Source organism: Anomaloglossus baeobatrachus, unplaced genomic scaffold (genome assembly GCF_048569485.1).
Source record: "Anomaloglossus baeobatrachus isolate aAnoBae1 unplaced genomic scaffold, aAnoBae1.hap1 Scaffold_420, whole genome shotgun sequence".
Lineage (NCBI taxonomy): Eukaryota > Metazoa > Chordata > Amphibia > Anura > Aromobatidae > Anomaloglossus > Anomaloglossus baeobatrachus.
In genome coordinates, this window is record NW_027443535.1 from 86,883 (window position 1) to 113,923 (window position 27,041).

The 27,041-nt window shown below is 48.6% G+C and overlaps 12 non-coding genes and 2 pseudogenes across 12 annotated transcripts; all 14 read left to right on the forward strand.

Moving 5' to 3' along the window:
• Positions 1 to 256: 256 nt before the first annotated feature.
• On the forward strand, positions 257 to 447 carry LOC142278932 (U2 spliceosomal RNA). Its single transcript, XR_012741699.1, has one exon. It is a non-coding gene; the product is annotated as a U2 spliceosomal RNA (small nuclear RNA).
• Positions 448 to 1,834: 1,387 nt separating this feature from the next.
• Positions 1,835 to 2,025, forward strand: LOC142278933 (U2 spliceosomal RNA). The gene has a single exon (XR_012741700.1). It is a non-coding gene; the product is annotated as a U2 spliceosomal RNA (small nuclear RNA).
• A 1,387-nt stretch (positions 2,026 to 3,412) lies between these two features.
• LOC142278934 (U2 spliceosomal RNA) lies at positions 3,413 to 3,603 on the forward strand. Its single transcript, XR_012741701.1, has one exon. It is a non-coding gene; the product is annotated as a U2 spliceosomal RNA (small nuclear RNA).
• A 1,387-nt stretch (positions 3,604 to 4,990) lies between these two features.
• Positions 4,991 to 5,181, forward strand: LOC142278936 (U2 spliceosomal RNA). Its single transcript, XR_012741702.1, has one exon. It is a non-coding gene; the product is annotated as a U2 spliceosomal RNA (small nuclear RNA).
• A 1,387-nt stretch (positions 5,182 to 6,568) lies between these two features.
• On the forward strand, positions 6,569 to 6,759 carry LOC142278749 (U2 spliceosomal RNA). The gene has a single exon (XR_012741543.1). It is a non-coding gene; the product is annotated as a U2 spliceosomal RNA (small nuclear RNA).
• Positions 6,760 to 8,146: 1,387 nt separating this feature from the next.
• On the forward strand, positions 8,147 to 8,337 carry LOC142278750 (U2 spliceosomal RNA). The gene has a single exon (XR_012741544.1). It is a non-coding gene; the product is annotated as a U2 spliceosomal RNA (small nuclear RNA).
• A 1,387-nt stretch (positions 8,338 to 9,724) lies between these two features.
• LOC142278751 (U2 spliceosomal RNA) lies at positions 9,725 to 9,915 on the forward strand. Its single transcript, XR_012741545.1, has one exon. It is a non-coding gene; the product is annotated as a U2 spliceosomal RNA (small nuclear RNA).
• Positions 9,916 to 11,302: 1,387 nt separating this feature from the next.
• On the forward strand, positions 11,303 to 11,493 carry LOC142278752 (U2 spliceosomal RNA). The gene has a single exon (XR_012741546.1). It is a non-coding gene; the product is annotated as a U2 spliceosomal RNA (small nuclear RNA).
• A 2,185-nt stretch (positions 11,494 to 13,678) lies between these two features.
• On the forward strand, positions 13,679 to 13,873 carry LOC142278883 (U2 spliceosomal RNA). The gene has a single exon (XR_012741663.1). It is a non-coding gene; the product is annotated as a U2 spliceosomal RNA (small nuclear RNA).
• A 1,387-nt stretch (positions 13,874 to 15,260) lies between these two features.
• On the forward strand, positions 15,261 to 15,451 carry LOC142278753 (U2 spliceosomal RNA). Its single transcript, XR_012741547.1, has one exon. It is a non-coding gene; the product is annotated as a U2 spliceosomal RNA (small nuclear RNA).
• Positions 15,452 to 16,838: 1,387 nt separating this feature from the next.
• On the forward strand, positions 16,839 to 16,942 carry LOC142278888 (U2 spliceosomal RNA; annotated as a pseudogene).
• A 5,429-nt stretch (positions 16,943 to 22,371) lies between these two features.
• Positions 22,372 to 22,574, forward strand: LOC142278860 (U2 spliceosomal RNA; annotated as a pseudogene).
• Positions 22,575 to 23,961: 1,387 nt separating this feature from the next.
• LOC142278754 (U2 spliceosomal RNA) lies at positions 23,962 to 24,152 on the forward strand. The gene has a single exon (XR_012741548.1). It is a non-coding gene; the product is annotated as a U2 spliceosomal RNA (small nuclear RNA).
• A 1,387-nt stretch (positions 24,153 to 25,539) lies between these two features.
• On the forward strand, positions 25,540 to 25,730 carry LOC142278756 (U2 spliceosomal RNA). The gene has a single exon (XR_012741550.1). It is a non-coding gene; the product is annotated as a U2 spliceosomal RNA (small nuclear RNA).
• Positions 25,731 to 27,041: the final 1,311 nt, after the last annotated feature.

The window sequence follows — 27,041 nt, forward strand, 5'->3', positions numbered from 1 at the left end:
GAATTGGAAAGACTGCAAGGGGGAGGGGAGTTGCTTGCGCCCTAAAGGAGGAGTTATTCAGATTCATTGCAGTGGGCGGCGGCTGCAAAACGCACCATTCTTCTTGTTTTGGCTCTGCAAAGCAGCCTTTTCAAGGGTTGGCTTGGGTGACAAAATGTCTTGTGTAGGCGTGGGTTTGTCTCCCTCTCGCTCTCTCTCCCTAAGATGTGTCCGGCATAGGCCAGGGTGCCACTCGAGGCCCAAACCAATTCTGGTTATCGCTTCTCGGCCTTTTGGCTAAGATCAAGTGTAGTATCTGTTCTTATCAGTTTAATATCTGATACGTCCCCTATCTGGGGACCATATATTAAATGGATTTTTAGAACAGGGAGATGGAAAAAGAGCTTGCTCTGTCCACTCCACGCATTGACCTGGTATTGCAGTACCTCCAGGAACGGTGCACCCCTTCTTAACCCAGTTTCCAAAAGCAGAACTCAATTCACCTGATTCATATTAGCCCGATTTAATGAATTGGAAGAAAGCATACGTCTTCATATGCACCTCAATTTGGCCCATTCACTTTTCACACTTCCTCCTTTTGTTTTTTATCTTTCACACTTTTGACTTTCTTTATTCATCCAAATAGCAAACTCATCACCACTCAACCTGACCAACTCGGCTATGTCCCCGTGCTGCAGTTCTCTGTCTTATCTAGATCATTTGCAATTGAATGGAATAGATCCCTTTTGGACAAAGTGGATTCACCTGCTGCTGCAGTGACCACAGGTGTGATAACATCTAGAATTGGCATCTGGTGCGATCTCTCCGCTTCCACTCCAAAGAAAGTTACCTGTTTATTCCTATCATGCATTGGTTTTTGGGGTTTTCTTTGAGTAATGATGATCTCTTTAGTAGTCTGTTGGCGCCCTCTCCTGGAGGAATAGTTTGCTTGCTCTTGGACATTCTAAAAGAGAGGTCATGATAGACATTGAGCTTCTGAGCTCAATTGGGGACAGTCATGGGTGATGAATGTTTGCAACCTACTGCGAAGCCTCATACCGCAATATAAGGAACGTCAAATACTAAGAAAGGGCGGCCTATGAAAGAATTACTACTTTCAATAAGTACACTTAAACGGCTAATTGGGAATAGAAAAACTGTAAAAAGCCCTCTGAGAAAGCCCCCCTCTAACCTTTGATAGTAAGCTTTTCTGTAGTCTGCCTGTTGATGTATTTTCCGTTTGAACTGTGCACAACATGAAGAGACGGAACACTGGCGGCTTGTCACAATGCCCCCCGATGACATCACAATAGCGCTGCTGCCTAGAAAACAAGCTGCGCAGAAGAAGTTGTTCTTTGGGTGGGAGGGTGGGCTAGTGGAAGGAGGGGGCAATCTCTTTTTTTCCCGGGTGGTAGGGGGATGACAGGAGAAGGGAAGCGGGTGGTGAGAAAGGTACAGAGGGCAGGGTTTGGGGGCTGGGAAGGAAAGGGAAAAGATTAGGGTTTGGGGATGATGAAAGGGCTTTCTACGGGTAAGGATGGCAAAGGGTGGCAGTGACGGAAAGTCAGGCAACCTGTCCTGTCCGTCTTTTTGTATCGTGAATTGGAAAGACTGCAAGGGGGAGGGGAGTTGCTTGCGCCCTAAAGGAGGAGTTATTCAGATTCATTGCAGTGGGCGGCGGCTGCAAAACGCACCATTCTTCTTGTTTTGGCTCTGCAAAGCAGCCTTTTCAAGGGTTGGCTTGGGTGACAAAATGTCTTGTGTAGGCGTGGGTTTGTCTCCCTCTCGCTCTCTCTCCCTAAGATGTGTCCGGCATAGGCCAGGGTGCCACTCGAGGCCCAAACCAATTCTGGTTATCGCTTCTCGGCCTTTTGGCTAAGATCAAGTGTAGTATCTGTTCTTATCAGTTTAATATCTGATACGTCCCCTATCTGGGGACCATATATTAAATGGATTTTTAGAACAGGGAGATGGAAAAAGAGCTTGCTCTGTCCACTCCACGCATTGACCTGGTATTGCAGTACCTCCAGGAACGGTGCACCCCTTCTTAACCCAGTTTCCAAAAGCAGAACTCAATTCACCTGATTCATATTAGCCCGATTTAATGAATTGGAAGAAAGCATACGTCTTCATATGCACCTCAATTTGGCCCATTCACTTTTCACACTTCCTCCTTTTGTTTTTTATCTTTCACACTTTTGACTTTCTTTATTCATCCAAATAGCAAACTCATCACCACTCAACCTGACCAACTCGGCTATGTCCCCGTGCTGCAGTTCTCTGTCTTATCTAGATCATTTGCAATTGAATGGAATAGATCCCTTTTGGACAAAGTGGATTCACCTGCTGCTGCAGTGACCACAGGTGTGATAACATCTAGAATTGGCATCTGGTGCGATCTCTCCGCTTCCACTCCAAAGAAAGTTACCTGTTTATTCCTATCATGCATTGGTTTTTGGGGTTTTCTTTGAGTAATGATGATCTCTTTAGTAGTCTGTTGGCGCCCTCTCCTGGAGGAATAGTTTGCTTGCTCTTGGACATTCTAAAAGAGAGGTCATGATAGACATTGAGCTTCTGAGCTCAATTGGGGACAGTCATGGGTGATGAATGTTTGCAACCTACTGCGAAGCCTCATACCGCAATATAAGGAACGTCAAATACTAAGAAAGGGCGGCCTATGAAAGAATTACTACTTTCAATAAGTACACTTAAACGGCTAATTGGGAATAGAAAAACTGTAAAAAGCCCTCTGAGAAAGCCCCCCTCTAACCTTTGATAGTAAGCTTTTCTGTAGTCTGCCTGTTGATGTATTTTCCGTTTGAACTGTGCACAACATGAAGAGACGGAACACTGGCGGCTTGTCACAATGCCCCCCGATGACATCACAATAGCGCTGCTGCCTAGAAAACAAGCTGCGCAGAAGAAGTTGTTCTTTGGGTGGGAGGGTGGGCTAGTGGAAGGAGGGGGCAATCTCTTTTTTTCCCGGGTGGTAGGGGGATGACAGGAGAAGGGAAGCGGGTGGTGAGAAAGGTACAGAGGGCAGGGTTTGGGGGCTGGGAAGGAAAGGGAAAAGATTAGGGTTTGGGGATGATGAAAGGGCTTTCTACGGGTAAGGATGGCAAAGGGTGGCAGTGACGGAAAGTCAGGCAACCTGTCCTGTCCGTCTTTTTGTATCGTGAATTGGAAAGACTGCAAGGGGGAGGGGAGTTGCTTGCGCCCTAAAGGAGGAGTTATTCAGATTCATTGCAGTGGGCGGCGGCTGCAAAACGCACCATTCTTCTTGTTTTGGCTCTGCAAAGCAGCCTTTTCAAGGGTTGGCTTGGGTGACAAAATGTCTTGTGTAGGCGTGGGTTTGTCTCCCTCTCGCTCTCTCTCCCTAAGATGTGTCCGGAATAGGCCAGGGTGCCACTCGAGGCCCAAACCAATTCTGGTTATCGCTTCTCGGCCTTTTGGCTAAGATCAAGTGTAGTATCTGTTCTTATCAGTTTAATATCTGATACGTCCCCTATCTGGGGACCATATATTAAATGGATTTTTAGAACAGGGAGATGGAAAAAGAGCTTGCTCTGTCCACTCCACGCATTGACCTGGTATTGCAGTACCTCCAGGAACGGTGCACCCCTTCTTAACCCAGTTTCCAAAAGCAGAACTCAATTCACCTGATTCATATTAGCCCGATTTAATGAATTGGAAGAAAGCATACGTCTTCATATGCACCTCAATTTGGCCCATTCACTTTTCACACTTCCTCCTTTTGTTTTTTATCTTTCACACTTTTGACTTTCTTTATTCATCCAAATAGCAAACTCATCACCACTCAACCTGACCAACTCGGCTATGTCCCCGTGCTGCAGTTCTCTGTCTTATCTAGATCATTTGCAATTGAATGGAATAGATCCCTTTTGGACAAAGTGGATTCACCTGCTGCTGCAGTGACCACAGGTGTGATAACATCTAGAATTGGCATCTGGTGCGATCTCTCCGCTTCCACTCCAAAGAAAGTTACCTGTTTATTCCTATCATGCATTGGTTTTTGGGGTTTTCTTTGAGTAATGATGATCTCTTTAGTAGTCTGTTGGCGCCCTCTCCTGGAGGAATAGTTTGCTTGCTCTTGGACATTCTAAAAGAGAGGTCATGATAGACATTGAGCTTCTGAGCTCAATTGGGGACAGTCATGGGTGATGAATGTTTGCAACCTACTGCGAAGCCTCATACCGCAATATAAGGAACGTCAAATACTAAGAAAGGGCGGCCTATGAAAGAATTACTACTTTCAATAAGTACACTTAAACGGCTAATTGGGAATAGAAAAACTGTAAAAAGCCCTCTGAGAAAGCCCCCCTCTAACCTTTGATAGTAAGCTTTTCTGTAGTCTGCCTGTTGATGTATTTTCCGTTTGAACTGTGCACAACATGAAGAGACGGAACACTGGCGGCTTGTCACAATGCCCCCCGATGACATCACAATAGCGCTGCTGCCTAGAAAACAAGCTGCGCAGAAGAAGTTGTTCTTTGGGTGGGAGGGTGGGCTAGTGGAAGGAGGGGGCAATCTCTTTTTTTCCCGGGTGGTAGGGGGATGACAGGAGAAGGGAAGCGGGTGGTGAGAAAGGTACAGAGGGCAGGGTTTGGGGGCTGGGAAGGAAAGGGAAAAGATTAGGGTTTGGGGATGATGAAAGGGCTTTCTACGGGTAAGGATGGCAAAGGGTGGCAGTGACGGAAAGTCAGGCAACCTGTCCTGTCCGTCTTTTTGTATCGTGAATTGGAAAGACTGCAAGGGGGGGGGGAGTTGCTTGCGCCCTAAAGGAGGAGTTATTCAGATTCATTGCAGTGGGCGGCGGCTGCAAAACGCACCATTCTTCTTGTTTTGGCTCTGCAAAGCAGCCTTTTCAAGGGTTGGCTTGGGTGACAAAATGTCTTGTGTAGGCGTGGGTTTGTCTCCCTCTCGCTCTCTCTCCCTAAGATGTGTCCGGCATAGGCCAGGGTGCCACTCGAGGCCCAAACCAATTCTGGTTATCGCTTCTCGGCCTTTTGGCTAAGATCAAGTGTAGTATCTGTTCTTATCAGTTTAATATCTGATACGTCCCCTATCTGGGGACCATATATTAAATGGATTTTTAGAACAGGGAGATGGAAAAAGAGCTTGCTCTGTCCACTCCACGCATTGACCTGGTATTGCAGTACCTCCAGGAACGGTGCACCCCTTCTTAACCCAGTTTCCAAAAGCAGAACTCAATTCACCTGATTCATATTAGCCCGATTTAATGAATTGGAAGAAAGCATACGTCTTCATATGCACCTCAATTTGGCCCATTCACTTTTCACACTTCCTCCTTTTGTTTTTTATCTTTCACACTTTTGACTTTCTTTATTCATCCAAATAGCAAACTCATCACCACTCAACCTGACCAACTCGGCTATGTCCCCGTGCTGCAGTTCTCTGTCTTATCTAGATCATTTGCAATTGAATGGAATAGATCCCTTTTGGACAAAGTGGATTCACCTGCTGCTGCAGTGACCACAGGTGTGATAACATCTAGAATTGGCATCTGGTGCGATCTCTCCGCTTCCACTCCAAAGAAAGTTACCTGTTTATTCCTATCATGCATTGGTTTTTGGGGTTTTCTTTGAGTAATGATGATCTCTTTAGTAGTCTGTTGGCGCCCTCTCCTGGAGGAATAGTTTGCTTGCTCTTGGACATTCTAAAAGAGAGGTCATGATAGACATTGAGCTTCTGAGCTCAATTGGGGACAGTCATGGGTGATGAATGTTTGCAACCTACTGCGAAGCCTCATACCGCAATATAAGGAACGTCAAATACTAAGAAAGGGCGGCCTATGAAAGAATTACTACTTTCAATAAGTACACTTAAACGGCTAATTGGGAATAGAAAAACTGTAAAAAGCCCTCTGAGAAAGCCCCCCTCTAACCTTTGATAGTAAGCTTTTCTGTAGTCTGCCTGTTGATGTATTTTCCGTTTGAACTGTGCACAACATGAAGAGACGGAACACTGGCGGCTTGTCACAATGCCCCCCGATGACATCACAATAGCGCTGCTGCCTAGAAAACAAGCTGCGCAGAAGAAGTTGTTCTTTGGGTGGGAGGGTGGGCTAGTGGAAGGAGGGGGCAATCTCTTTTTTTCCCGGGTGGTAGGGGGATGACAGGAGAAGGGAAGCGGGTGGTGAGAAAGGTACAGAGGGCAGGGTTTGGGGGCTGGGAAGGAAAGGGAAAAGATTAGGGTTTGGGGATGATGAAAGGGCTTTCTACGGGTAAGGATGGCAAAGGGTGGCAGTGACGGAAAGTCAGGCAACCTGTCCTGTCCGTCTTTTTGTATCGTGAATTGGAAAGACTGCAAGGGGGAGGGGAGTTGCTTGCGCCCTAAAGGAGGAGTTATTCAGATTCATTGCAGTGGGCGGCGGCTGCAAAACGCACCATTCTTCTTGTTTTGGCTCTGCAAAGCAGCCTTTTCAAGGGTTGGCTTGGGTGACAAAATGTCTTGTGTAGGCGTGGGTTTGTCTCCCTCTCGCTCTCTCTCCCTAAGATGTGTCCGGCATAGGCCAGGGTGCCACTCGAGGCCCAAACCAATTCTGGTTATCGCTTCTCGGCCTTTTGGCTAAGATCAAGTGTAGTATCTGTTCTTATCAGTTTAATATCTGATACGTCCCCTATCTGGGGACCATATATTAAATGGATTTTTAGAACAGGGAGATGAAAAAAGAGCTTGCTCTGTCCACTCCACGCATTGACCTGGTATTGCAGTACCTCCAGGAACGGTGCACCCCTTCTTAACCCAGTTTCCAAAAGCAGAACTCAATTCACCTGATTCATATTAGCCCGATTTAATGAATTGGAAGAAAGCATACGTCTTCATATGCACCTCAATTTGGCCCATTCACTTTTCACACTTCCTCCTTTTGTTTTTTATCTTTCACACTTTTGACTTTCTTTATTCATCCAAATAGCAAACTCATCACCACTCAACCTGACCAACTCGGCTATGTCCCCGTGCTGCAGTTCTCTGTCTTATCTAGATCATTTGCAATTGAATGGAATAGATCCCTTTTGGACAAAGTGGATTCACCTGCTGCTGCAGTGACCACAGGTGTGATAACATCTAGAATTGGCATCTGGTGCGATCTCTCCGCTTCCACTCCAAAGAAAGTTACCTGTTTATTCCTATCATGCATTGGTTTTTGGGGTTTTCTTTGAGTAATGATGATCTCTTTAGTAGTCTGTTGGCGCCCTCTCCTGGAGGAATAGTTTGCTTGCTCTTGGACATTCTAAAAGAGAGGTCATGATAGACATTGAGCTTCTGAGCTCAATTGGGGACAGTCATGGGTGATGAATGTTTGCAACCTACTGCGAAGCCTCATACCGCAATATAAGGAACGTCAAATACTAAGAAAGGGCGGCCTATGAAAGAATTACTACTTTCAATAAGTACACTTAAACGGCTAATTGGGAATAGAAAAACTGTAAAAAGCCCTCTGAGAAAGCCCCCCTCTAACCTTTGATAGTAAGCTTTTCTGTAGTCTGCCTGTTGATGTATTTTCCGTTTGAACTGTGCACAACATGAAGAGACGGAACACTGGCGGCTTGTCACAATGCCCCCCGATGACATCACAATAGCGCTGCTGCCTAGAAAACAAGCTGCGCAGAAGAAGTTGTTCTTTGGGTGGGAGGGTGGGCTAGTGGAAGGAGGGGGCAATCTCTTTTTTTCCCGGGTGGTAGGGGGATGACAGGAGAAGGGAAGCGGGTGGTGAGAAAGGTACAGAGGGCAGGGTTTGGGGGCTGGGAAGGAAAGGGAAAAGATTAGGGTTTGGGGATGATGAAAGGGCTTTCTACGGGTAAGGATGGCAAAGGGTGGCAGTGACGGAAAGTCAGGCAACCTGTCCTGTCCGTCTTTTTGTATCGTGAATTGGAAAGACTGCAAGGGGGAGGGGAGTTGCTTGCGCCCTAAAGGAGGAGTTATTCAGATTCATTGCAGTGGGCGGCGGCTGCAAAACGCACCATTCTTCTTGTTTTGGCTCTGCAAAGCAGCCTTTTCAAGGGTTGGCTTGGGTGACAAAATGTCTTGTGTAGGCGTGGGTTTGTCTCCCTCTCGCTCTCTCTCCCTAAGATGTGTCCGGCATAGGCCAGGGTGCCACTCGAGGCCCAAACCAATTCTGGTTATCGCTTCTCGGCCTTTTGGCTAAGATCAAGTGTAGTATCTGTTCTTATCAGTTTAATATCTGATACGTCCCCTATCTGGGGACCATATATTAAATGGATTTTTAGAACAGGGAGATGGAAAAAGAGCTTGCTCTGTCCACTCCACGCATTGACCTGGTATTGCAGTACCTCCAGGAACGGTGCACCCCTTCTTAACCCAGTTTCCAAAAGCAGAACTCAATTCACCTGATTCATATTAGCCCGATTTAATGAATTGGAAGAAAGCATACGTCTTCATATGCACCTCAATTTGGCCCATTCACTTTTCACACTTCCTCCTTTTGTTTTTTATCTTTCACACTTTTGACTTTCTTTATTCATCCAAATAGCAAACTCATCACCACTCAACCTGACCAACTCGGCTATGTCCCCGTGCTGCAGTTCTCTGTCTTATCTAGATCATTTGCAATTGAATGGAATAGATCCCTTTTGGACAAAGTGGATTCACCTGCTGCTGCAGTGACCACAGGTGTGATAACATCTAGAATTGGCATCTGGTGCGATCTCTCCGCTTCCACTCCAAAGAAAGTTACCTGTTTATTCCTATCATGCATTGGTTTTTGGGGTTTTCTTTGAGTAATGATGATCTCTTTAGTAGTCTGTTGGCGCCCTCTCCTGGAGGAATAGTTTGCTTGCTCTTGGACATTCTAAAAGAGAGGTCATGATAGACATTGAGCTTCTGAGCTCAATTGGGGACAGTCATGGGTGATGAATGTTTGCAACCTACTGCGAAGCCTCATACCGCAATATAAGGAACGTCAAATACTAAGAAAGGGCGGCCTATGAAAGAATTACTACTTTCAATAAGTACACTTAAACGGCTAATTGGGAATAGAAAAACTGTAAAAAGCCCTCTGAGAAAGCCCCCCTCTAACCTTTGATAGTAAGCTTTTCTGTAGTCTGCCTGTTGATGTATTTTCCGTTTGAACTGTGCACAACATGAAGAGACGGAACACTGGCGGCTTGTCACAATGCCCCCCGATGACATCACAATAGCGCTGCTGCCTAGAAAACAAGCTGCGCAGAAGAAGTTGTTCTTTGGGTGGGAGGGTGGGCTAGTGGAAGGAGGGGGCAATCTCTTTTTTTCCCGGGTGGTAGGGGGATGACAGGAGAAGGGAAGCGGGTGGTGAGAAAGGTACAGAGGGCAGGGTTTGGGGGCTGGGAAGGAAAGGGAAAAGATTAGGGTTTGGGGATGATGAAAGGGCTTTCTACGGGTAAGGATGGCAAAGGGTGGCAGTGACGGAAAGTCAGGCAACCTGTCCTGTCCGTCTTTTTGTATCGTGAATTGGAAAGACTGCAAGGGGGAGGGGAGTTGCTTGCGCCCTAAAGGAGGAGTTATTCAGATTCATTGCAGTGGGCGGCGGCTGCAAAACGCACCATTCTTCTTGTTTTGGCTCTGCAAAGCAGCCTTTTCAAGGGTTGGCTTGGGTGACAAAATGTCTTGTGTAGGCGTGGGTTTGTCTCCCTCTCGCTCTCTCTCCCTAAGATGTGTCCGGCATAGGCCAGGGTGCCACTCGAGGCCCAAACCAATTCTGGTTATCGCTTCTCGGCCTTTTGGCTAAGATCAAGTGTAGTATCTGTTCTTATCAGTTTAATATCTGATACGTCCCCTATCTGGGGACCATATATTAAATGGATTTTTAGAACAGGGAGATGGAAAAAGAGCTTGCTCTGTCCACTCCACGCATTGACCTGGTATTGCAGTACCTCCAGGAACGGTGCACCCCTTCTTAACCCAGTTTCCAAAAGCAGAACTCAATTCACCTGATTCATATTAGCCCGATTTAATGAATTGGAAGAAAGCATACGTCTTCATATGCACCTCAATTTGGCCCATTCACTTTTCACACTTCCTCCTTTTGTTTTTTATCTTTCACACTTTTGACTTTCTTTATTCATCCAAATAGCAAACTCATCACCACTCAACCTGACCAACTCGGCTATGTCCCCGTGCTGCAGTTCTCTGTCTTATCTAGATCATTTGCAATTGAATGGAATAGATCCCTTTTGGACAAAGTGGATTCACCTGCTGCTGCAGTGACCACAGGTGTGATAACATCTAGAATTGGCATCTGGTGCGATCTCTCCGCTTCCACTCCAAAGAAAGTTACCTGTTTATTCCTATCATGCATTGGTTTTTGGGGTTTTCTTTGAGTAATGATGATCTCTTTAGTAGTCTGTTGGCGCCCTCTCCTGGAGGAATAGTTTGCTTGCTCTTGGACATTCTAAAAGAGAGGTCATGATAGACATTGAGCTTCTGAGCTCAATTGGGGACAGTCATGGGTGATGAATGTTTGCAACCTACTGCGAAGCCTCATACCGCAATATAAGGAACGTCAAATACTAAGAAAGGGCGGCCTATGAAAGAATTACTACTTTCAATAAGTACACTTAAACGGCTAATTGGGAATAGAAAAACTGTAAAAAGCCCTCTGAGAAAGCCCCCCTCTAACCTTTGATAGTAAGCTTTTCTGTAGTCTGCCTGTTGATGTATTTTCCGTTTGAACTGTGCACAACATGAAGAGACGGAACACTGGCGGCTTGTCACAATGCCCCCCGATGACATCACAATAGCGCTGCTGCCTAGAAAACAAGCTGCGCAGAAGAAGTTGTTCTTTGGGTGGGAGGGTGGGCTAGTGGAAGGAGGGGGCAATCTCTTTTTTTCCCGGGTGGTAGGGGGATGACAGGAGAAGGGAAGCGGGTGGTGAGAAAGGTACAGAGGGCAGGGTTTGGGGGCTGGGAAGGAAAGGGAAAAGATTAGGGTTTGGGGATGATGAAAGGGCTTTCTACGGGTAAGGATGGCAAAGGGTGGCAGTGACGGAAAGTCAGGCAACCTGTCCTGTCCGTCTTTTTGTATCGTGAATTGGAAAGACTGCAAGGGGGAGGGGAGTTGCTTGCGCCCTAAAGGAGGAGTTATTCAGATTCATTGCAGTGGGCGGCGGCTGCAAAACGCACCATTCTTCTTGTTTTGGCTCTGCAAAGCAGCCTTTTCAAGGGTTGGCTTGGGTGACAAAATGTCTTGTGTAGGCGTGGGTTTGTCTCCCTCTCGCTCTCTCTCCCTAAGATGTGTCCGGCATAGGCCAGGGTGCCACTCGAGGCCCAAACCAATTCTGGTTATCGCTTCTCGGCCTTTTGGCTAAGATCAAGTGTAGTATCTGTTCTTATCAGTTTAATATCTGATACGTCCCCTATCTGGGGACCATATATTAAATGGATTTTTAGAACAGGGAGATGGAAAAAGAGCTTGCTCTGTCCACTCCACGCATTGACCTGGTATTGCAGTACCTCCAGGAACGGTGCACCCCTTCTTAACCCAGTTTCCAAAAGCAGAACTCAATTCACCTGATTCATATTAGCCCGATTTAATGAATTGGAAGAAAGCATACGTCTTCATATGCACCTCAATTTGGCCCATTCACTTTTCACACTTCCTCCTTTTGTTTTTTATCTTTCACACTTTTGACTTTCTTTATTCATCCAAATAGCAAACTCATCACCACTCAACCTGACCAACTCGGCTATGTCCCCGTGCTGCAGTTCTCTGTCTTATCTAGATCATTTGCAATTGAATGGAATAGATCCCTTTTGGACAAAGTGGATTCACCTGCTGCTGCAGTGACCACAGGTGTGATAACATCTAGAATTGGCATCTGGTGCGATCTCTCCGCTTCCACTCCAAAGAAAGTTACCTGTTTATTCCTATCATGCATTGGTTTTTGGGGTTTTCTTTGAGTAATGATGATCTCTTTAGTAGTCTGTTGGCGCCCTCTCCTGGAGGAATAGTTTGCTTGCTCTTGGACATTCTAAAAGAGAGGTCATGATAGACATTGAGCTTCTGAGCTCAATTGGGGACAGTCATGGGTGATGAATGTTTGCAACCTACTGCGAAGCCTCATACCGCAATATAAGGAACGTCAAATACTAAGAAAGGGCGGCCTATGAAAGAATTACTACTTTCAATAAGTACACTTAAACGGCTAATTGGGAATAGAAAAACTGTAAAAAGCCCTCTGAGAAAGCCCCCCTCTAACCTTTGATAGTAAGCTTTTCTGTAGTCTGCCTGTTGATGTATTTTCCGTTTGAACTGTGCACAACATGAAGAGACGGAACACTGGCGGCTTGTCACAATGCCCCCCGATGACATCACAATAGCGCTGCTGCCTAGAAAACAAGCTGCGCAGAAGAAGTTGTTCTTTGGGTGGGAGGGTGGGCTAGTGGAAGGAGGGGGCAATCTCTTTTTTTCCCGGGTGGTAGGGGGATGACAGGAGAAGGGAAGCGGGTGGTGAGAAAGGTACAGAGGGCAGGGTTTGGGGGCTGGGAAGGAAAGGGAAAAGATTAGGGTTTGGGGATGATGAAAGGGCTTTCTACGGGTAAGGATGGCAAAGGGTGGCAGTGACGGAAAGTCAGGCAACCTGTCCTGTCCGTCTTTTTGTATCGTGAATTGGAAAGACTGCAAGGGGGAGGGGAGTTGCTTGCGCCCTAAAGGAGGAGTTATTCAGATTCATTGCAGTGGGCGGCGGCTGCAAAACGCACCATTCTTCTTGTTTTGGCTCTGCAAAGCAGCCTTTTCAAGGGTTGGCTTGGGTGACAAAATGTCTTGTGTAGGCGTGGGTTTGTCTCCCTCTCGCTCTCTCTCCCTAAGATGTGTCCGGCATAGGCCAGGGTGCCACTCGAGGCCCAAACCAATTCTGGTTATCGCTTCTCGGCCTTTTGGCTAAGATCAAGTGTAGTGTTGTTCGAAGAGGTGGTTTAAGCTCCAGGCCACCTTAGTACAATGATACAATGCACACTGGAAGGTTGCGCTTGCTAGTACTCTGGGTGGATAGTATATTCATCTAGAGGAAAACATGGCCCTACCAGGATCGAGGCTATTAGACTGAGTAAGGGTGGGGGGCTATGGTACAACGTGCCCCAGGACTGACGACCCTGGAGTGAGTCTGAGCTTGCTGGCTTGGGACCCCGGCAAGCCTTGGGCTCTGTAGCACACCGTACCTTGCCTTTTCATACTTTTTGAGCATATTACCCTATCCCGGCCTTCTGGCTAGGAAGGGAAATTTTTATAATCCCGGTCGGAGGTCTGGTCAGCTTTGGGCTGAGAAACTAACACCCGGTTGGAGGTCTGGGTCAGCTTCGGCTGAGAAACCAACACCCGGTTGGAGGTCTGGGTCAGCTTCGGCTGAGAAACCAACACCCGGTTGGAGGTCCGGTTAGCCTTGGGCTGAGAAACCAACACCGGTTGACGGTCCGGGCAGTTTCGGCTGCGAAACCAACAACTAGTAGCTCTCTACTCCACTTGGGTAAGATGCCTGGGTGGACGCTGGGAGCAACGACAAGGCTCAACCAGGCTTCGGCTTGGGAGAGCACCGAAGATCCCTGACCCTTGCTGTGGCCTTCTGGCTCGGAGGGACGGGGTTGATTTTTGGGGACCCTCTCCTCACGGTGGGGTCCACACGAATCCTAGCCTTTGCACTGTTTTTGGTGTGACTTCGGTCATGCATTTTTTGTGGTGCTTTGGAAAGCTTCATTAAATCAAATCTGTTCTTATCAGTTTAATATCTGATACGTCCCCTATCTGGGGACCATATATTAAATGGATTTTTAGAACAGGGAGATGGAAAAAGAGCTTGCTCTGTCCACTCCACGCATTGACCTGGTATTGCAGTACCTCCAGGAACGGTGCACCCCTTCTTAACCCAGTTTCCAAAAGCAGAACTCAATTCACCTGATTCATATTAGCCCGATTTAATGAATTGGAAGAAAGCATACGTCTTCATATGCACCTCAATTTGGCCCATTCACTTTTCACACTTCCTCCTTTTGTTTTTTATCTTTCACACTTTTGACTTTCTTTATTCATCCAAATAGCAAACTCATCACCACTCAACCTGACCAACTCGGCTATGTCCCCGTGCTGCAGTTCTCTGTCTTATCTAGATCATTTGCAATTGAATGGAATAGATCCCTTTTGGACAAAGTGGATTCACCTGCTGCTGCAGTGACCACAGGTGTGATAACATCTAGAATTGGCATCTGGTGCGATCTCTCCGCTTCCACTCCAAAGAAAGTTACCTGTTTATTCCTATCATGCATTGGTTTTTGGGGTTTTCTTTGAGTAATGATGATCTCTTTAGTAGTCTGTTGGCGCCCTCTCCTGGAGGAATAGTTTGCTTGCTCTTGGACATTCTAAAAGAGAGGTCATGATAGACATTGAGCTTCTGAGCTCAATTGGGGACAGTCATGGGTGATGAATGTTTGCAACCTACTGCGAAGCCTCATACCGCAATATAAGGAACGTCAAATACTAAGAAAGGGCGGCCTATGAAAGAATTACTACTTTCAATAAGTACACTTAAACGGCTAATTGGGAATAGAAAAACTGTAAAAAGCCCTCTGAGAAAGCCCCCCTCTAACCTTTGATAGTAAGCTTTTCTGTAGTCTGCCTGTTGATGTATTTTCCGTTTGAACTGTGCACAACATGAAGAGACGGAACACTGGCGGCTTGTCACAATGCCCCCCGATGACATCACAATAGCGCTGCTGCCTAGAAAACAAGCTGCGCAGAAGAAGTTGTTCTTTGGGTGGGAGGGTGGGCTAGTGGAAGGAGGGGGCAATCTCTTTTTTTCCCGGGTGGTAGGGGGATGACAGGAGAAGGGAAGCGGGTGGTGAGAAAGGTACAGAGGGCAGGGTTTGGGGGCTGGGAAGGAAAGGGAAAAGATTAGGGTTTGGGGATGATGAAAGGGCTTTCTACGGGTAAGGATGGCAAAGGGTGGCAGTGACGGAAAGTCAGGCAACCTGTCCTGTCCGTCTTTTTGTATCGTGAATTGGAAAGACTGCAAGGGGGAGGGGAGTTGCTTGCGCCCTAAAGGAGGAGTTATTCAGATTCATTGCAGTGGGCGGCGGCTGCAAAACGCACCATTCTTCTTGTTTTGGCTCTGCAAAGCAGCCTTTTCAAGGGTTGGCTTGGGTGACAAAATGTCTTGTGTAGGCGTGGGTTTGTCTCCCTCTCGCTCTCTCTCCCTAAGATGTGTCCGGCATAGGCCAGGGTGCCACTCGAGGCCCAAACCAATTCTGGTTATCGCTTCTCGGCCTTTTGGCTAAGATCAAGTGTAGTATCTGTTCTTATCAGTTTAATATCTGATACGTCCCCTATCTGGGGACCATATATTAAATGGATTTTTAGAACAGGGAGATGGAAAAAGAGCTTGCTCTGTCCACTCCACGCATTGACCTGGTATTGCAGTACCTCCAGGAACGGTGCACCCCTTCTTAACCCAGTTTCCAAAAGCAGAACTCAATTCACCTGATTCATATTAGCCCGATTTAATGAATTGGAAGAAAGCATACGTCTTCATATGCACCTCAATTTGGCCCATTCACTTTTCACACTTCCTCCTTTTGTTTTTTATCTTTCACACTTTTGACTTTCTTTATTCATCCAAATAGCAAACTCATCACCACTCAACCTGACCAACTCGGCTATGTCCCCGTGCTGCAGTTCTCTGTCTTATCTAGATCATTTGCAATTGAATGGAATAGATCCCTTTTGGACAAAGTGGATTCACCTGCTGCTGCAGTGACCACAGGTGTGATAACATCTAGAATTGGCATCTGGTGCGATCTCTCCGCTTCCACTCCAAAGAAAGTTACCTGTTTATTCCTATCATGCATTGGTTTTTGGGGTTTTCTTTGAGTAATGATGATCTCTTTAGTAGTCTGTTGGCGCCCTCTCCTGGAGGAATAGTTTGCTTGCTCTTGGACATTCTAAAAGAGAGGTCATGATAGACATTGAGCTTCTGAGCTCAATTGGGGACAGTCATGGGTGATGAATGTTTGCAACCTACTGCGAAGCCTCATACCGCAATATAAGGAACGTCAAATACTAAGAAAGGGCGGCCTATGAAAGAATTACTACTTTCAATAAGTACACTTAAACGGCTAATTGGGAATAGAAAAACTGTAAAAAGCCCTCTGAGAAAGCCCCCCTCTAACCTTTGATAGTAAGCTTTTCTGTAGTCTGCCTGTTGATGTATTTTCCGTTTGAACTGTGCACAACATGAAGAGACGGAACACTGGCGGCTTGTCACAATGCCCCCCGATGACATCACAATAGCGCTGCTGCCTAGAAAACAAGCTGCGCAGAAGAAGTTGTTCTTTGGGTGGGAGGGTGGGCTAGTGGAAGGAGGGGGCAATCTCTTTTTTTCCCGGGTGGTAGGGGGATGACAGGAGAAGGGAAGCGGGTGGTGAGAAAGGTACAGAGGGCAGGGTTTGGGGGCTGGGAAGGAAAGGGAAAAGATTAGGGTTTGGGGATGATGAAAGGGCTTTCTACGGGTAAGGATGGCAAAGGGTGGCAGTGACGGAAAGTCAGGCAACCTGTCCTGTCCGTCTTTTTGTATCGTGAATTGGAAAGACTGCAAGGGGGAGGGGAGTTGCTTGCGCCCTAAAGGAGGAGTTATTCAGATTCATTGCAGTGGGCGGCGGCTGCAAAACGCACCATTCTTCTTGTTTTGGCTCTGCAAAGCAGCCTTTTCAAGGGTTGGCTTGGGTGACAAAATGTCTTGTGTAGGCGTGGGTTTGTCTCCCTCTCGCTCTCTCTCCCTAAGATGTGTCCGGCATAGGCCAGGGTGCCACTCGAGGCCCAAACCAATTCTGGTTATCGCTTCTCGGCCTTTTGGCTAAGATCAAGTGTAGTATCTGTTCTTATCAGAACAAACTGAGCTAGCTACACTTGACGAGATACGATCAGGGAGACAAGCTCCGAAGCCCAGCCGAGACCGAAAGAAGGAGATCGGACGGAAGAAGAGCTTGGCAGAAAGAAGCAAGAAGACGAAGGCTCGGAGAAGACTTGGGGAGACCAGAGGAACTTCGAGGAGGAACACAGCGGGAGAAGACACCCGGAGAAGAATCCAAGATCCAGCTCCGGGAACTCAAGCAGGAACCAGCCATGGCAAGCAAGCCAGAGAAGGCAGCCAAGAAGGCTCAGGACCCAGGGACCTCCAGGAAGGCTCATCCAGAGGCTTCTTCGGCCCAAGAGGCCCCTACCTCCGACGCCAGCCAGCCGGAGGGAGCCCGGACGCCGCCTGAAAAGGCTCCAACCCTGGAGCCTTGGATGCGGCAGACGGTCGCCCTGAAGCTGAAGGCGGTGGATGGTAGGTTGCCGGACATGTCCAGCGACGTGTTCTGCAAGAAGATGATTCTGGATCAGGGCTTCTCCAGGGCGGAAACCCTGAGTGTCCAGACCTTCATGACTGGCATTTTTCTGGTAACCTTTGCCACGGGGAATGCCTGCAGGAGATACTGGGAGGCGATGAACGCAGCGATGCCGGACTCCCCTTTTCATTCTTTTTTAGGATCCTGTCCTATACAGAGGGATGAGAAGAGGATCACGGTCTCCATGCGGAACCCGCACACCCCAGGAAGAGACATCTCCACGTTCCTGGGACGTCTCTGCACAGTGGTGAGGGAGCCATCCCACATCCTTAACGGCAACGGATTCTGGACGGGTAAGTGGTCAGTAACCGTTCGACTCTACAGGGAACCAGCATCCGAGGATGGTCTCCAGCACCTGCCCCCGACATTCTCTCTGGGAAACTCCTTTGGTCTCATCTACTACCCGGACATGCCACACAACTGCAGGAAATGTGGCGGGAAAGGGCATTCGATGAAGACCTGCAAGGAGGACGCCTGCAGGGTTTGCCGGGTGACAGGACACAGCTCCAAGGACTGCCCAAAGAAGAAGACTTGCAACCTATGTGGACAGGCGGACCACCTCTACAAGGACTGCCCACAGCGGGAGAAATCCTGGGCAAGGGTTGCCGCGGCGACCCAGTATCGGGTAGTCACAGCTTCGTCGACCAAGGCAGCTACGACCAAGGCCACAGAGGCCAAGGACAAGGCGGCCAAGAACCCAGCGACCGTGGCTCCAGCCGATGCCCCAGCAGCCACGGAGTCCAGGGAAAAGAAGGGTAAGAAAACTGTTGCCCCCTCCCTGGTCCCCCCCCCTGTCACCCCTGTCCAAACCCCTCCCCCCCCGGCCAACCCTACTGAGGATTCCACTACCTCCACCTCATTTCCCTACTCCTCAGTTGGTCTCCTCACCCCCCCCCCAAAGCCCACTCTCCCTCCCCAGACCATGAGAGCAGAGGGCCTCAGCACTCTTGCACTTTTCACCGAGGAGGATTTTCCAGCTCTTGTCTCCTCAGGTACAGGCCAAAGGAAAAGGAAGGTGGAAGATAGTCCTGTCGCAGAACCTTCCAAGCTGTTCATTGTGGACCCCAATCCACCCCAGGAAGAGGAGGATGGCCTCCTCCCAGAACCGGACGTGTTGGAGCAGATGGTGGAGTCCCTTGTGGCCGAAGAAGAAATGGAGGAGTCGGAAGCCACTGAGGCACCATCCCTGCTCGATCAGCTAGAAGAAGAGGGTCTGCTGGAGATACCCTTACCAGCAGGTGCCAAAGAGGAAGAACCGCCCGACCGGAGTGGTAATTAAGGCACACCGCCTGCTCTAACTTTCTCTTTCCTCCAATGACTGCTAACATTAACATCTTTTCCATTAATGTTAGGAGCATCAGAGACAAGTTCCGACGTCAGACAATTTTTGCGTTCCTTAACACTCAGTCTAGTGATGTATTTTTCCTGCAGGAATGCTCCCTTCCCTCCTCTAGGTCCTTCAACCATCTGGCCAGGGAGTGGACCCATGGCCCATCCTACTGGTCTGGCGGGGGCGACTGTAGGTCCGCGGGGGTCGCCGTGCTGATCAGGGGAAGCGCCTTCACATTGGACTCTGTTCAGGAAATCGTCTGCGGCAGGTTACTGCTCGTGGATGGCACCTGGGCGGGAGAACCTGTCAGGTTCATCAATGTGTATGCTTCTCCTGTGAAGAGCGATCGACTGGAGCTCCTCCAAGCCCTGCGCCCTCAGCTCGCTACCGCCAGGACGGTAGTGATGGCCGGGGATTTCAACTGCCCGATTGAGGAGGATGGACGCAGTTCTGGAACGGCTGCCAAGTTGGACGTCACATCCAAACTGCTCATTGAGATGGTGACCGAAGCCTCTGTTGTGGACGTTGTTGGCTCCATCGGACACGGATCCGTGAACTATTCATGGTGCCGATCCGATGGCTCGCTGCGTTCCAGGATTGACTTTGTGTTTACCTCTCGGGCGGTTGGGCGGAGTGGGCACTCGATGGTCCCCTGCTTCTTCTCTGACCACAGAGCCATTCACTTTCAAGGTGTGCTGGGCCATGGCTTCCCCATTGGCCCGGGCTCCTGGAAGCTGAACTGCTCTCTGCTGGAAAAGGGTGAGATTCTGGAGGAGCTTAGAGCTGCCTACTCCACGTGGCGGGCCTACAAGGCGGGCTTCCAGTCTGTTTCTGACTGGTGGGAATACGTTAAACTCGAGTTCCGTTTCTTCTTTCAGGCAAAGAGTCAACAACAGGCGTGTCTGAAGAGGAGGGACTTCAGGAGACTCCAGCGTGAGCTGCGTTCCCTGCAGGACCTTCTTCGATGCGGCTGGGACGTGAGAGAGGAGCTGGAGGAGACTAAGAGGAGCCTGAAAAGGCACTTCGAGGAGGAGTCCGAGCGAATTGTCTTCCGTTCCAAAGTGGAGAACCTGGAGAAGGGTGAGAAATGTAACTCGTTCTTTTTCAGGAAACTCCACGCCGGTCACACGCCCATGAATGAACTACGAGACGAGAGTGGAAGCATACGACGCGGGAAAGAGAATGTGATGAAGGTCGTCAGCGACTTCTACAGCGAACTCTACGCCCGCAAGACTACTGACCCCGAGGCCGCCAATAAGTTCCTGTCAGGTATCACTAACCATCTTGACCCTGCAGACGCGGCGGCCATGGACGTTCCTCTGACGGTGGACGAGCTGCTCTCGGCCGCCAAATCCTTTAGTTCTGGCAGGACACCGGGCAGTGACGGCCTCCCAGCAGAGCTCTATGTAGCGCTGGGAGACCTAATCTGTCCGGACCTGTTAGGGCTGTATGAGGAGATGGTGGTGGAGGGCAGAATGCCTCCATCTCTGAGGGAAGGAATGGTCACGATCCTGTACAAGCGTAAAGGAGAGAGGTGCGACCTGAAGAATTGGCGTCCCATCACCCTTCTGAATGTCGACTACAAGATCCTGGCCAAGACGATGGCAACGAGACTGAAGACGGTTATCGGACGGATCATCCACCCGGATCAGACCTGCGGCATCCCCGGACGTCGCATCGCAGACAGCCTGGCTCTCATGCGGGACACGGTCGAGTACATCAAAGCCCGCCGGGTGCACGCAGCCCTGATCTCGTTGGATCAGGAAAAGGCCTTCGACCGTGTTTCCCATGAGTTCCTGGGCAAAGCTCTGCACAGGTTAGGCTTGGGTAACATGTTTTGTTTGTATGTCCAACTAATGTATTTTGATATTCACAGCTCGGTGTTGGTAAACGGCTGGAAGACTGACCCCTTCCCGGTCCTCTCAGGGGTCAGACAAGGCTGTCCTCTGTCACCTCTTCTTTTTGTTTGTGTTATAGAACTCTTTGCAGAGGCTATCCGGCGGAATGGAGAGATCAGAGGGATCACCGCACCAGGACCAGAACGCTTCGAGGTCAAGTGCTCGCTCTACATGGACGACGTGACCGTCTTCTGCGCGGACCGGCGCTCAGTCGACACCCTCGTCCAGACCTGTGAGACCTTCGGACGGGCTTCGGGAGCCAAAGTCAACTGCGGGAAGTCGGAAGCCATGCTCTTCGGGGACTGGCAGCCGGCCTCTTCCGCCCCCTTCCCTTTCAGCATCCAGCCGGATTTCATCAAGGTTCTTGGAGTCTGGTTCGGGAAGGAAGGAGCAGCCCTCAAGTCCTGGGAGGAACGCTTGACCAAGATCACCCAACGGATCGGTCTGTGGAGCCTCAGACGCCTCACCTGTGAGGGCAAAGCACTGGTCCTGCGTAACGAGGTACTGCCCGTGCTGCAGTACACGGCCCAGGCCTGGCCCCCCCTTGCCACCGTGTGCAGGGCCATTACCAGGACGGTGTTTCGTTTTGTCTGGGGATCCAAGATGGACAGAGTAAAGCGGAGCATCATGTACAAGGATCCTCGCAAGGGTGGGAAGGGCGTACCCGATATCCCCACCCTCCTGCGATCCTCCTTCGTATGTGACTGCGTTCGCCGAACTCTGCGAGTCAAGAGAGGTTCCGCGGGTGGGTCCATGTCTCGCTTCTTCCTGCTCCCCCTTTGGAGACGGTTAGGCTGGGACAAGTGGGACAGCTCCTTCCCCTACAACTGGACGGCGCCATGGTTCTACGGAGACGTGGTTCGGTTTGTGAGGGAACACCAACTGGAGGGACTCAAGCCTGATTTGTGGAAGCCAAAGACTATCCACAAACTCATCAGAGCCAAGGACGAAATGGAGAACATTCCAGGACTTCATCACGACACACTGGAGACTGTTTGGACAAACGTGTCATCGGCTGGATTGACCAACGGGCACAAGGACTTGTCATGGATGGCGATACAGGGCGGACTGCCCGTCCGGTCATTCATGCACGCCCGGAACCTGTGCAAAACCCGGTACTGCCCAAGGTGCCCCTTCGTGGAGGAAACATCGCTGCACGCCTTTTGGGACTGCCGTTTCGCACAGCGCCTGTTGGTTGCCCTGGAGGATGACCTGAGGAACTCCGTCCCCAGAGGGAGCCTATCGTACCATTCCGTACTTTATGGACTCTTCCCTGGGACTCACACCGTTGGAGCCATCCAGGAGGCTTGGCGCCTTATGAACTGCTTTAAGGACGCTATTTGGGTCGCCAGGAACCGGCTCATCTTGAAGAGGGAGAGGATGTCTATCCAGGATTGCCGCAGGCTGATCCAAAGCCTGCTCAGAGACTATTCCATCATGGACAGTCCGGACGACAGCGCCGAGGAGGAGGTTTAGACCTCTTCCATGCCCCCTCCCTCCTTTTCCCGTTATGTGCGTCTTTCAATAAAGCTTCGGGCCTGTGATTTCCCCACCCTATCCCCCTTTTCCCCTACCCCCATCCCCCAATCGCCGGTTCGTCGTTATTTATTGTCTAACTTTTTCTTTCAGCTTGAGTGTTATGGATAAGCATAGGAGCGTGATGTATAGTTTAGTGCGTCGTACTCTATGGCTATGTAAGAAGGATTGTATATTTCTGTGTGTACGGGGCTGCGGCACTGTACACGGTTTGTTACCTTTTTGTGAGTAGTGCATGATAATAAAGATGCTGTTAAATCAAAATCTGTTCTTATCAGTTTAATATCTGATACGTCCCCTATCTGGGGACCATATATTAAATGGATTTTTAGAACAGGGAGATGGAAAAAGAGCTTGCTCTGTCCACTCCACGCATTGACCTGGTATTGCAGTACCTCCAGGAACGGTGCACCCCTTCTTAACCCAGTTTCCAAAAGCAGAACTCAATTCACCTGATTCATATTAGCCCGATTTAATGAATTGGAAGAAAGCATACGTCTTCATATGCACCTCAATTTGGCCCATTCACTTTTCACACTTCCTCCTTTTGTTTTTTATCTTTCACACTTTTGACTTTCTTTATTCATCCAAATAGCAAACTCATCACCACTCAACCTGACCAACTCGGCTATGTCCCCGTGCTGCAGTTCTCTGTCTTATCTAGATCATTTGCAATTGAATGGAATAGATCCCTTTTGGACAAAGTGGATTCACCTGCTGCTGCAGTGACCACAGGTGTGATAACATCTAGAATTGGCATCTGGTGCGATCTCTCCGCTTCCACTCCAAAGAAAGTTACCTGTTTATTCCTATCATGCATTGGTTTTTGGGGTTTTCTTTGAGTAATGATGATCTCTTTAGTAGTCTGTTGGCGCCCTCTCCTGGAGGAATAGTTTGCTTGCTCTTGGACATTCTAAAAGAGAGGTCATGATAGACATTGAGCTTCTGAGCTCAATTGGGGACAGTCATGGGTGATGAATGTTTGCAACCTACTGCGAAGCCTCATACCGCAATATAAGGAACGTCAAATACTAAGAAAGGGCGGCCTATGAAAGAATTACTACTTTCAATAAGTACACTTAAACGGCTAATTGGGAATAGAAAAACTGTAAAAAGCCCTCTGAGAAAGCCCCCCTCTAACCTTTGATAGTAAGCTTTTCTGTAGTCTGCCTGTTGATGTATTTTCCGTTTGAACTGTGCACAACATGAAGAGACGGAACACTGGCGGCTTGTCACAATGCCCCCCGATGACATCACAATAGCGCTGCTGCCTAGAAAACAAGCTGCGCAGAAGAAGTTGTTCTTTGGGTGGGAGGGTGGGCTAGTGGAAGGAGGGGGCAATCTCTTTTTTTCCCGGGTGGTAGGGGGATGACAGGAGAAGGGAAGCGGGTGGTGAGAAAGGTACAGAGGGCAGGGTTTGGGGGCTGGGAAGGAAAGGGAAAAGATTAGGGTTTGGGGATGATGAAAGGGCTTTCTACGGGTAAGGATGGCAAAGGGTGGCAGTGACGGAAAGTCAGGCAACCTGTCCTGTCCGTCTTTTTGTATCGTGAATTGGAAAGACTGCAAGGGGGAGGGGAGTTGCTTGCGCCCTAAAGGAGGAGTTATTCAGATTCATTGCAGTGGGCGGCGGCTGCAAAACGCACCATTCTTCTTGTTTTGGCTCTGCAAAGCAGCCTTTTCAAGGGTTGGCTTGGGTGACAAAATGTCTTGTGTAGGCGTGGGTTTGTCTCCCTCTCGCTCTCTCTCCCTAAGATGTGTCCGGCATAGGCCAGGGTGCCACTCGAGGCCCAAACCAATTCTGGTTATCGCTTCTCGGCCTTTTGGCTAAGATCAAGTGTAGTATCTGTTCTTATCAGTTTAATATCTGATACGTCCCCTATCTGGGGACCATATATTAAATGGATTTTTAGAACAGGGAGATGGAAAAAGAGCTTGCTCTGTCCACTCCACGCATTGACCTGGTATTGCAGTACCTCCAGGAACGGTGCACCCCTTCTTAACCCAGTTTCCAAAAGCAGAACTCAATTCACCTGATTCATATTAGCCCGATTTAATGAATTGGAAGAAAGCATACGTCTTCATATGCACCTCAATTTGGCCCATTCACTTTTCACACTTCCTCCTTTTGTTTTTTATCTTTCACACTTTTGACTTTCTTTATTCATCCAAATAGCAAACTCATCACCACTCAACCTGACCAACTCGGCTATGTCCCCGTGCTGCAGTTCTCTGTCTTATCTAGATCATTTGCAATTGAATGGAATAGATCCCTTTTGGACAAAGTGGATTCACCTGCTGCTGCAGTGACCACAGGTGTGATAACATCTAGAATTGGCATCTGGTGCGATCTCTCCGCTTCCACTCCAAAGAAAGTTACCTGTTTATTCCTATCATGCATTGGTTTTTGGGGTTTTCTTTGAGTAATGATGATCTCTTTAGTAGTCTGTTGGCGCCCTCTCCTGGAGGAATAGTTTGCTTGCTCTTGGACATTCTAAAAGAGAGGTCATGATAGACATTGAGCTTCTGAGCTCAATTGGGGACAGTCATGGGTGATGAATGTTTGCAACCTACTGCGAAGCCTCATACCGCAATATAAGGAACGTCAAATACTAAGAAAGGGCGGCCTATGAAAGAATTACTACTTTCAATAAGTACACTTAAACGGCTAATTGGGAATAGAAAAACTGTAAAAAGCCCTCTGAGAAAGCCCCCCTCTAACCTTTGATAGTAAGCTTTTCTGTAGTCTGCCTGTTGATGTATTTTCCGTTTGAACTGTGCACAACATGAAGAGACGGAACACTGGCGGCTTGTCACAATGCCCCCCGATGACATCACAATAGCGCTGCTGCCTAGAAAACAAGCTGCGCAGAAGAAGTTGTTCTTTGGGTGGGAGGGTGGGCTAGTGGAAGGAGGGGGCAATCTCTTTTTTTCCCGGGTGGTAGGGGGATGACAGGAGAAGGGAAGCGGGTGGTGAGAAAGGTACAGAGGGCAGGGTTTGGGGGCTGGGAAGGAAAGGGAAAAGATTAGGGTTTGGGGATGATGAAAGGGCTTTCTACGGGTAAGGATGGCAAAGGGTGGCAGTGACGGAAAGTCAGGCAACCTGTCCTGTCCGTCTTTTTGTATCGTGAATTGGAAAGACTGCAAGGGGGAGGGGAGTTGCTTGCGCCCTAAAGGAGGAGTTATTCAGATTCATTGCAGTGGGCGGCGGCTGCAAAACGCACCATTCTTCTTGTTTTGGCTCTGCAAAGCAGCCTTTTCAAGGGTTGGCTTGGGTGACAAAATGTCTTGTGTAGGCGTGGGTTTGTCTCCCTCTCGCTCTCTCTCCCTAAGATGTGTCCGGCATAGGCCAGGGTGCCACTCGAGGCCCAAACCAATTCTGGTTATCGCTTCTCGGCCTTTTGGCTAAGATCAAGTGTAGTATCTGTTCTTATCAGTTTAATATCTGATACGTCCCCTATCTGGGGACCATATATTAAATGGATTTTTAGAACAGGGAGATGGAAAAAGAGCTTGCTCTGTCCACTCCACGCATTGACCTGGTATTGCAGTACCTCCAGGAACGGTGCACCCCTTCTTAACCCAGTTTCCAAAAGCAGAACTCAATTCACCTGATTCATATTAGCCCGATTTAATGAATTGGAAGAAAGCATACGTCTTCATATGCACCTCAATTTGGCCCATTCACTTTTCACACTTCCTCCTTTTGTTTTTTATCTTTCACACTTTTGACTTTCTTTATTCATCCAAATAGCAAACTCATCACCACTCAACCTGACCAACTCGGCTATGTCCCCGTGCTGCAGTTCTCTGTCTTATCTAGATCATTTGCAATTGAATGGAATAGATCCCTTTTGGACAAAGTGGATTCACCTGCTGCTGCAGTGACCACAGGTGTGATAACATCTAGAATTGGCATCTGGTGCGATCTCTCCGCTTCCACTCCAAAGAAAGTTACCTGTTTATTCCTATCATGCATTGGTTTTTGGGGTTTTCTTTGAGTAATGATGATCTCTTTAGTAGTCTGTTGGCGCCCTCTCCTGGAGGAATAGTTTGCTTGCTCTTGGACATTCTAAAAGAGAGGTCATGATAGACATTGAGCTTCTGAGCTCAATTGGGGACAGTCATGGGTGATGAATGTTTGCAACCTACTGCGAAGCCTCATACCGCAATATAAGGAACGTCAAATACTAAGAAAGGGCGGCCTATGAAAGAATTACTACTTTCAATAAGTACACTTAAACGGCTAATTGGGAATAGAAAAACTGTAAAAAGCCCTCTGAGAAAGCCCCCCTCTAACCTTTGATAGTAAGCTTTTCTGTAGTCTGCCTGTTGATGTATTTTCCGTTTGAACTGTGCACAACATGAAGAGACGGAACACTGGCGGCTTGTCACAATGCCCCCCGATGACATCACAATAGCGCTGCTGCCTAGAAAACAAGCTGCGCAGAAGAAGTTGTTCTTTGGGTGGGAGGGTGGGCTAGTGGAAGGAGGGGGCAATCTCTTTTTTTCCCGGGTGGTAGGGGGATGACAGGAGAAGGGAAGCGGGTGGTGAGAAAGGTACAGAGGGCAGGGTTTGGGGGCTGGGAAGGAAAGGGAAAAGATTAGGGTTTGGGGATGATGAAAGGGCTTTCTACGGGTAAGGATGGCAAAGGGTGGCAGTGACGGAAAGTCAGGCAACCTGTCCTGTCCGTCTTTTTGTATCGTGAATTGGAAAGACTGCAAGGGGGAGGGGAGTTGCTTGCGCCCTAAAGGAGGAGTTATTCAGATTCATTGCAGTGGGCGGCGGCTGCAAAACGCACCATTCTTCTTGTTTTGGCTCTGCAAAGCAGCCTTTTCAAGGGTTGGCTTGGGTGACAAAATGTCTTGTGTAGGCGTGGGTTTGTC